This window comes from Tamandua tetradactyla, chromosome 20 (assembly GCF_023851605.1).
Source record: "Tamandua tetradactyla isolate mTamTet1 chromosome 20, mTamTet1.pri, whole genome shotgun sequence".
Classification (NCBI taxonomy): Eukaryota; Metazoa; Chordata; class Mammalia; order Pilosa; family Myrmecophagidae; genus Tamandua; species Tamandua tetradactyla.
In genome coordinates, this window is record NC_135346.1 from 56890127 (window position 1) to 56898868 (window position 8742).

The window sequence follows — 8742 nt, forward strand, 5'->3', positions numbered from 1 at the left end:
AGAAAGACTTTGACCCTACATCAAAAGACTAGCAATTGGGTAAATTTAGAGATAGGCATAGCAAAATTAAATGCTTAAGATATTCCTGTATAATTCTTGACTCCTCATTTTAACTGACCACACAGCACTCCCAATTACCCCAAAGTTTCCTCGTACTCTCCCATATCTCCTAGTGGCTGTACATCGTGAAAACCTCATAGAGCAACCTGGCAATGAACACCAAAGGATCTCCCAAAAAGTTCTACCCTATGACACTATCGTTAGAAAGTGTCATAGGGTAGAAATAAGAAAATGATGCAAAAATCTAAAAAGTGCTATCTGTGCAAAGATGGAGTGCATGATTTATGGGCTACTGAGTACCAATACCCTTGTTTTCTTTGAGCAGTTTATACTCCTGTCCACGAATTATACAGTGGTGGTCGAACCAGGAATCTCTGTCTTCAGCCTCACCCCTTCTGGGTTGCCTCAGGCTAGGTCAACCACATTCTCTCTAGGGATTTTGTTAGTAGGCTAGCACAGACAAGAGACCACAGCTAGCTGCAGAACTATTACCAGACCATCCAGAAGCTTCTGCCACCCGTATCCCCACAACATCTTCCAATTCCTGAGCCTTTCAGGTCCCTGGTGGACTTTCTGACATGAATCTACATCCTTCAAATAAATTCCTTTCCTGCCTAAACTGGTCAGAGTTGGTGTCTTGTTATTTGCCAACAAAGAACCGATTCAATTTATAAAAGTAGAAACGAGTAGAAAGCATCTAAATGTCAATAATTAGAAAATAGCAAAGTAAATTACAGTTTATCCAATCAGATAAATATTATGCTGCTGTTAAAAATTACAGTTATTAGGCTATAGAATAAAGCAGAAAATGTCTGTATACAATATTCCATGAGAAAGTCAGTATATAAAATTTTATTTACCATGTGCTCACAACTATGTAAAAACTAGGTATAGGAAAATTTCAAAATGATAACAGTAATTATGTTGGGATTATGTGTTTTTCGTTCTTAGTTTCATGTTTTCTAAACTGTACTACTTCGAATGCATTCTTATCAAAACCCTTTTCTGTGTTTGTGGGTGTTTGAAGTGGGAGTAAAAGAGACCAGGTACAAACACTTCGGACCTCTTTTTGCTGTCCCTATCTGTCTTTATAAGAGACCAGTTGGTTCCCTTCTTAACTTTATATTGACATATAGTTGATAACTTCAGCTCAAATCCTTAAGTGCCAAGGCTGGGCTGGGCATGATGTTGGAACTTTGCATTACATCACCTCTAATATTTAACAGCAATCCTGTGAGTTCAATCACATCATTCTCAATTTGCAGAGAAGCAAAACGAAGTCCAGAGTTTAAGTAGCAGCCACACAGTAAGTGACAGAGACAGGATTCTATTTGCATAGCATATTACAGATTATAACATGTTATATAACACAATTTTGTTTAAATATGTAAGAAGGTATTAACATTGAATTTTCATCCAGGTGCCAAGATACAGCAGGCATGACATCTCCAAGTGAGGAGTCACTGCAGATGTTCAAAGGAAATTCTTTAGAACTGTTTCCTGGGTCCCCTCACATACTTGGAAAATATTTAAAAGGTTTTAAAAAATGGAGATGGTAATTAATATTTTAAAATTTCAACTTATGTGTGAGACTAAAGCAAAAAATGTTTATAAAAAAATGGAGAGAGGATTTTGTGAGCAGGCTAATTTTAGAGAGCGCTATTCTTGAAGACCCAGGCTGTCTCTGACCTGGAAAAGGGCTCCCTTCCACTGGGCTACTTGGATGGCTTAATATAAGACCCCTGCTTGGGAACACAACAGTCTGGCTGGGGTCTGACCCCTGCCTGGGACATCAACAGAAGGAGCAACGGCTGGCAACTGCACTGCCAGGGCTGCTCAGAGTTGGGGTTGCCTGAGTACTTTCTGCAGCCCAAATGAGGTCACATCGTGAGACAGTCTGACTGCGCTTCTTTTTGGTCCTATCAAATAGGACAGTCAGGGGCAACCAAGGGACCTCAGCCGCCAATGGCTGGCTGAGCACCTATAGGCTGTCCAAAGGAATCACAAGTAACCACCTGGAATAAAGATGGGTCAAAGGACCTATGGAGCAGAGGGGCCCAGCAGGTAAGCCATAAAAAGTACACAAAAGCAGCCCACCCAGAGAAAGAGCTGGCTATAAGCAGCTGCTAGGGCCAAGGAATACATATTCCACTTTAGACGGAACCACTTCAAGAAGGACCTCCTCCTGCCCCTGGGCACTTAGTCCTCTCCTCCTCCAACCCTGCAGAGGTCAGACACTGGACAGCAAGCCACAGAGTTGGGAGGGGTACAAAAGAGCAAAGGGGCAAGGAGATTCCAAAAAAGCCCGGCTTCCCCACAGTATGAGTCCAGCCTGCATCTGATGGGGGGATTTAAAGCCAAATCAGATTCAGAGCTTAAAGGGTGGGCCACAGTGACTCAGCAGGCAGAGTTCTCGCCTGCCATGTTGGAGATCTGGGTTCGATTCCTGGTGCCTGCCCATGCAAAAGAAAAAAAAAAATCAGAGTTTAGATTACTATCTTGAACTAAGGATTCTATTGATTGAATTGAGATTGACTTTGAAACTTAAAGTGAAAGTAGGATTGTCTCGTACCTAAGAGTGAATGGGAAAGCCATGGCTCCTGCCAGCATTTGCATGTCCAAGGCAGGGAAAATAACTTCCTCCTGGATAAAATGTTAAAGGGGCAGTTGAGGTGGGCAGAAGTAATAATAATAAAGTCATGTTTTAATACATGATGGGCTGCCCTTGTTCAACATACTGGCTAAACATGTTTGTTTTATTTCTAGATGTCTCTCAAAGAGCAGGGACTATGTTTTGTCACCACTATATTTCCAGCCTCAAGGACAATGCCTGGCACATAGTAAGAGTCTGGCAAATGCCCTCTCTACCGACCAAACTACTTAAAGAAATGATAACCGAGCCACAAAGCTTAAACCATTTCTATCTGGTGCCTTCATTAACTTATTTGAATCTCTCACACCAACCATGTGAAAGAAATGTGGGATAATTTATCTCCTTCCTGTTTTAACTGATTCTGCCAGTAACCCCCACCCCACCCCCAAGCATCCAAAATTAGCATTGATTGAGGTTGGTTATGTTTATCCCAAATAGCATTTCATTGTTGCTTAAAATAATTCAGGGAGCACCTTATAATATTATACATTTTGCAATATCTTCTCTGGTATTTTTAGGGAGAAAAGCATTAACTTATATTCAAGAATATATATTATGGGGGAAACGTGCCTTTCCCAGCACTGCTAGACTAGGGGTAGTGAAAATGTTTGCTCCAAGTTATTTTCCCACATGAACTGGAAAATCTTATTTTTTTTATTTGTCCAGGTTTTCCAGAAAGTAGTGGGTGCTAACCACTGATCTGGGAGTGCAAGCCTAGGGCCAGGTGATGAGGACAAAGGGAAATGAGAGAAGGGAAAATGCTAAGGCTTCTGGTGGGACAGTGTCATTATCCCACTGGGTACCACTTCACAATGAACCAAGGGATGCAGCATGTTGCTTGGGAAACTTGCTCACCCAATACACAGATCTCTCTGGAAGAGATAGAAAAGAGAGATCATGCCTTGGTAGAACTCATAGAAGAGAAAAGTAGAGATTTATCTGTCTGCCTCACCCACTTCTCCAGTTTCCTACTGGTGAGTGTTTACCCCATAGAAGATGACTCCCCCGCATTCTGGATTCATCCTCTGGCCCCTGGTGGCTGCTCAGGAGGCAGATTCCACACCCTGCAGCAGGTGGCATGGTGCTTGCTCAAATCCACAAGTGGAGAAGTGACCCAACACAGACATCTTAGTTTCATGAGGATGCACAACAAAGTACCACAAACTGGTGGCTTAAAACAATGGAAATTTATTGTCTCACGGTCCTGGAGCCTACAAGTCTGAATTCTGCAGAGAATAATATGTTCTATGCCCCTCTCCTGCTTCTGGCAGCAGCCAGCAATGCTTGGCAATCCTTGGATTATGGCGGCATCACTCAATCTCTGCCTCTGGGTTCCCACGCCAGCTTCTCTTTCTGTGTCTGCCTCTTCACATGGCATTCTTCACCCCTGGGTTGATCTGTCTGAGTCCAAACTTCCCCTTTTTGCACAAGGACACAGTCATATTGGATTAATGGCCCATTCTTCTCCAGTATGCCCTCACCTTAAATTATGTAATTCAATCCGTTATGACCTGATTTCCAAATAAAGTTAAAGTCATACGCACGGGTTATTAGGACTTGAACATATCTTTTGGGGGGTACACAATGCAACCTATGATAACAGATGAAGTGCCAACCAAGAGGCAAAGAAGGAAGCAATCGAGGGCATCCAAGAAAGCTGAAAATTTCTATGTCAACATTCACTTTAGGGACCAGAAAAAAAGAGTAGGAGAAACAGTGACCAAAGGTTGAATGTTTATCCTATTTTTAATGTTTATCCTATCTGAAAAATTTTGATGAAATTTTAAGTGCCCGGGGGTAGCAAAAAGAGCTTTGAGATAGATGAGTCAGGGCTAAAACACAAGTCTTGCCACTTAGGATCTGTGTCCCCAAACCTCTTCCATTTCTTTGTCTGAATCCAGGAGAGCATGTCTTACCTCCTGGCCATAATGAGAATTAAATAAAATAAGGTCCATAGATTGGTATACAGTAACTGAATAAGAATAAAATGTCTTCTTTTCCCTTCTAATTTTATCCAACATTCCTGATCTACCATAAAGGTGAGAGATCCTAAAGAGGAGTTTAAAACCTAAAAACTGTACCTGATCTTTTAAAATCTCATGAATATGTAAATTTCACTTAAAAAAATTGTAGAATGGCTGTAAAGGTGTTCCTTGCTACCACATATGAGTTTTAAATGAAGTTTAATTTTAGAGCAATTTTCCAAACATATTCTTAACTTTTGTCATTCAACAGATAACAGTGAGGCACCTATATGTTGGGCACATATAGATTCTCAGGCTGTGCTTTTCGTGGGTTTGTGTCAATGGAAGTAGACCTTTTCAAAATCAATTAATATTGCAAGTAGACCATCATTTTCATAATAATAAAATATTAGAGCACATTTATTGGTCTCTTTACAGCTTAGAAAATAGAGTTGAGGCTATTTCTGTGGTCTCTCTGAGGGTAACAGATAAACCTATAACCAAGCTGATGGGTCTAGCTACATGGATACACTTGTTTTGGTCATTCCATGCCTTTCCATCCCACTCACTGGATTTCCTTTCTCTCCTATGCGTCCCTTAAAGAAATCTCCCATACAGGCTTCCATGACCATCCTCAATTTCTCCCTAGTCTAGTTCAGATACTGGCCCTCCTCCTCATCCATTGCAGCTCCTCTCACACTGTTATACAATTGCTGGTTGTCTGGTCTGTATTTCCACATTGGATGAAGGGTTCCTTGCAGACAGAGTCATGCTTAGACATCTAGCTCATTCTGGAGTGTAACACACCATCGGTGGAGGAAGGGAAGGCATGGAAGAGAGAAGAAAGGCAAAATGGGGGAAACTAATGCATTAATATATTAACATGTCATATGTATAAGTATATATATATCTTTTAGTATATAAATACATATGTAACTGGGCTCATAACAAAAGAATAGGTATTCTATAACATTATATGCAAGTATACAGAACTTTATAATAAAAAATTATAAAGTAATTTTTCAAAACTGTTCTAGTTTTCATTTTTCAGTTCAGCATCTCAAATAGTTGGCCAAGGAATCACAGTTTTCTGTTCTTACTGAAGAAACTGAAACAGAGCGTGAAAAGTTAACTCATCCCATTTTCTTATTAGTCATAACTCATAAATGGACAGAAACCCAACTCAAACTAATGTAGGAGAATTAATTGCCCCTGGTATTTGGAAGTCCAGGGAGTTCATTAGCTTCAGGAAAAGCTGGATCTTGGCGCTCTCTCCACTTCTCAGCTCTGCTTTCCTCTGGATTGACTTCATTTTCAAGTGTCATAGGCAGATTCGGATTTACCTCATGCATACTTCCAGAAGCTCCAATGAACAAAAGAGAACTCCACAAATGTCTCAGAACTGAGTCCCATTGGTCTGTCCTCGGTCATGCGCCCATCTCTGAACCAATCACTATAGACCAGAGGATGACTGGTGATCACAGGAGCTTGGGGGGGGGTGGGGGTGGCAAAGCTCCTAAACACCACAGGTTAAGAATGGGAGAGATGTATCTTTCCTTGGGACATGACTGTGCCAGAAGAGAGAATGACCGCTTGGCAGAACAGCGTGGGTCCAATGAAACATGGTGACTGAGCCTAAATTGGAATTGATGGCTTTCTATGAGACAGAACTTTAAAAGTGCTTGAGGTTGGGAGGACGGGGCATAGGTGGAGAGACTGGGATTAGTTCCAGCCTGAGTCCTGGCAGTAGCAGTGGGAATGGAAGGCAGAGAGGAAGTCAAAAGATAACCAAGAGAAGCTTGGACTTCTTTTTTTGGACTATGGTGCATTGGGGTGGCTGGAGGGAAGTATCTGAAACTGCTGAGTTATGTTCCAGCAACCTTGATTCTTGAAGACGATTGCATAACCATATGGCTTTTATAGCATGACTGTGTGATTGTGAAAACCTTGTGTCTGATGCTGTTTTTATCTAGGGTATGGACAGATGAGTTAAAAATATGGATGGAAAATGAACAAGTAATAGGGGTGTTCTAGTTTGTTAGCTGCCAGAATGCAATATACCAGAAACAGAATGGATTTTAAAAAGCGGAATTTAATGAGTTGCTAGTTTACAGTTCTAAGGCGAAGAAAATATCCCAATTAAAACAAGTCTATAGAAATGTCCAATCTAAGGCATCCAGGGAAAGATACCTTGGTTTAAGAAGGCCAATGAAGTTCAGGGTTTCTCTCTCAAGTGAGAAGGCACATGGCGAACACAGTCAGAGTTTCTCTCTCATCTGGAAAGGCACATGGCAAACATGGTCAGGGTTCCTCTCTCATCTAGAAGGGCACATGGCGAACATGGTGTCATCTGCTAGCTTCTTCTCCTGGCTTCCTGTTTCATGAAGCTCCCTGGGAGACATTTTCCTTCTTCATCTTCAAGGGTCACCGGCTGGTGGACTCTGCTTCTCATGGCTATGTTGTTCTGCTCTGCTCTCTCTGAATCTCTTCTTCATTCTCCAAAATGTTTCCTCTTCTATAGGACTCCAGAAACTTATAAAGACCCACCCAAATGGGTGGAGACATGTCATCACCTAATCCAGCTTATCAATCACTCTTGATTAAATCACATCTCCAGGAAGATGATCTGATTACAGTTTCAAACATACAGAATTGAATAGGGATTATTCTGCCTTTATGAAATGGGATTTAGATTAAAACATGGCTTTTCTAGGGGACAAATATCCTGTCAAATCAGCACAAGGGGGAACAAAGATTAAAATAAATTGGGTAGATGGAAATATTAGTGGTCAATGGGGGGGCAGTAAGGGGTAGATTATGTATGAGTTTTTTTCTTTTTCTCTTTTTATTTCTTTTTCTGGAGTTTTGAAAACTGATCATGGTGATGAATGCACAACTATGTGATGATATTGTGAGCCATTGATTGCAAACCATGTATGGAATGTTTGTATGTTAAGATTTATCAATAAAAATATATTTTTAAAAAAGATAGGAAGGAGGGAGCCTGGAGAAATGGGGTAATGGTCAGACTGTGATGGGTAAAGAGGGAGGCAAACAAGATGATCAAGGGACATCTGAAGTGGATAAGACCCATGAAAAGCAGTGCTTGGAGAGTTCCTCTCACACATGGGGCACCTCCCCCAAAGCCAACCATTTCCAGTTAATTTCATTAAAATCCTGCAATAGATTTCGTAGTTTAAGGAACCTTCCTTATTCTCTTTTTGCATGCTAAAGGAACCTGGTCTTTGAAATCTGGCTGCTAACCATCAAATCAATTTATTAACATTGTTGTTGTGTTAATCTCCTCATTGAATAGTAAAAATAGCATGGGATATACAGTCCAATGGACCTGGCCAAACCCCTCCTCTGCCACTGGTCACAGGCATGTGAATGTGAGGAAGGCATTCCTTCTCTGAGCCTCCGTGTTCTCTGCGGTCAAATGGGGGTTCATCAGAATCACCTCCCAAGATGATTAAAATATAGGTCAGCTGCCAGCAGAGTGCATGGCACACAGCGAGGGCTCAATTCTTTTTAGTTGCCATGACTGTTATTTATGTTGTTGTAAAGTAGGATAGATTTAAAGCAACCCAGTAGTGAGTTTTTTCATAGCATGCTTTTAACTAAATCCAGTCGGACAGCCTCCCAGGTGTCTGCAGCATGTGAAATTTTTCATTATAGAGCAAACATTTCCCCTTGTGCTCCTTTTGAGGATCAACACTAAACCAGTGATTTTTTTTTTCCACTCTCACATCATTAGACTCTGCTCTGGATTCCCAGAAGGGAGTAGTACTTAGAGAATTCATTTTCAATCATCTGAGCCACAGAAGGAAAGGTTGTCATCAAAATATGGTGTTACAGAAAAGAGGACAGGAGCAGAAGGGAAAGAGAGCTTTGCTGGCTTTGAACTTGAGCTGTGGTCTGCATATTCAGTGACTGGTCTATGGACCCAGTGTCCATCACAGGAGATACTATTGCATCACTTATTTATTCATTTGGTTGTTCATCTCCCAGCGTTTACTTGATGATGCTTCACCAGTGCCCTAAATTGCTCATAATCTGCAGCAG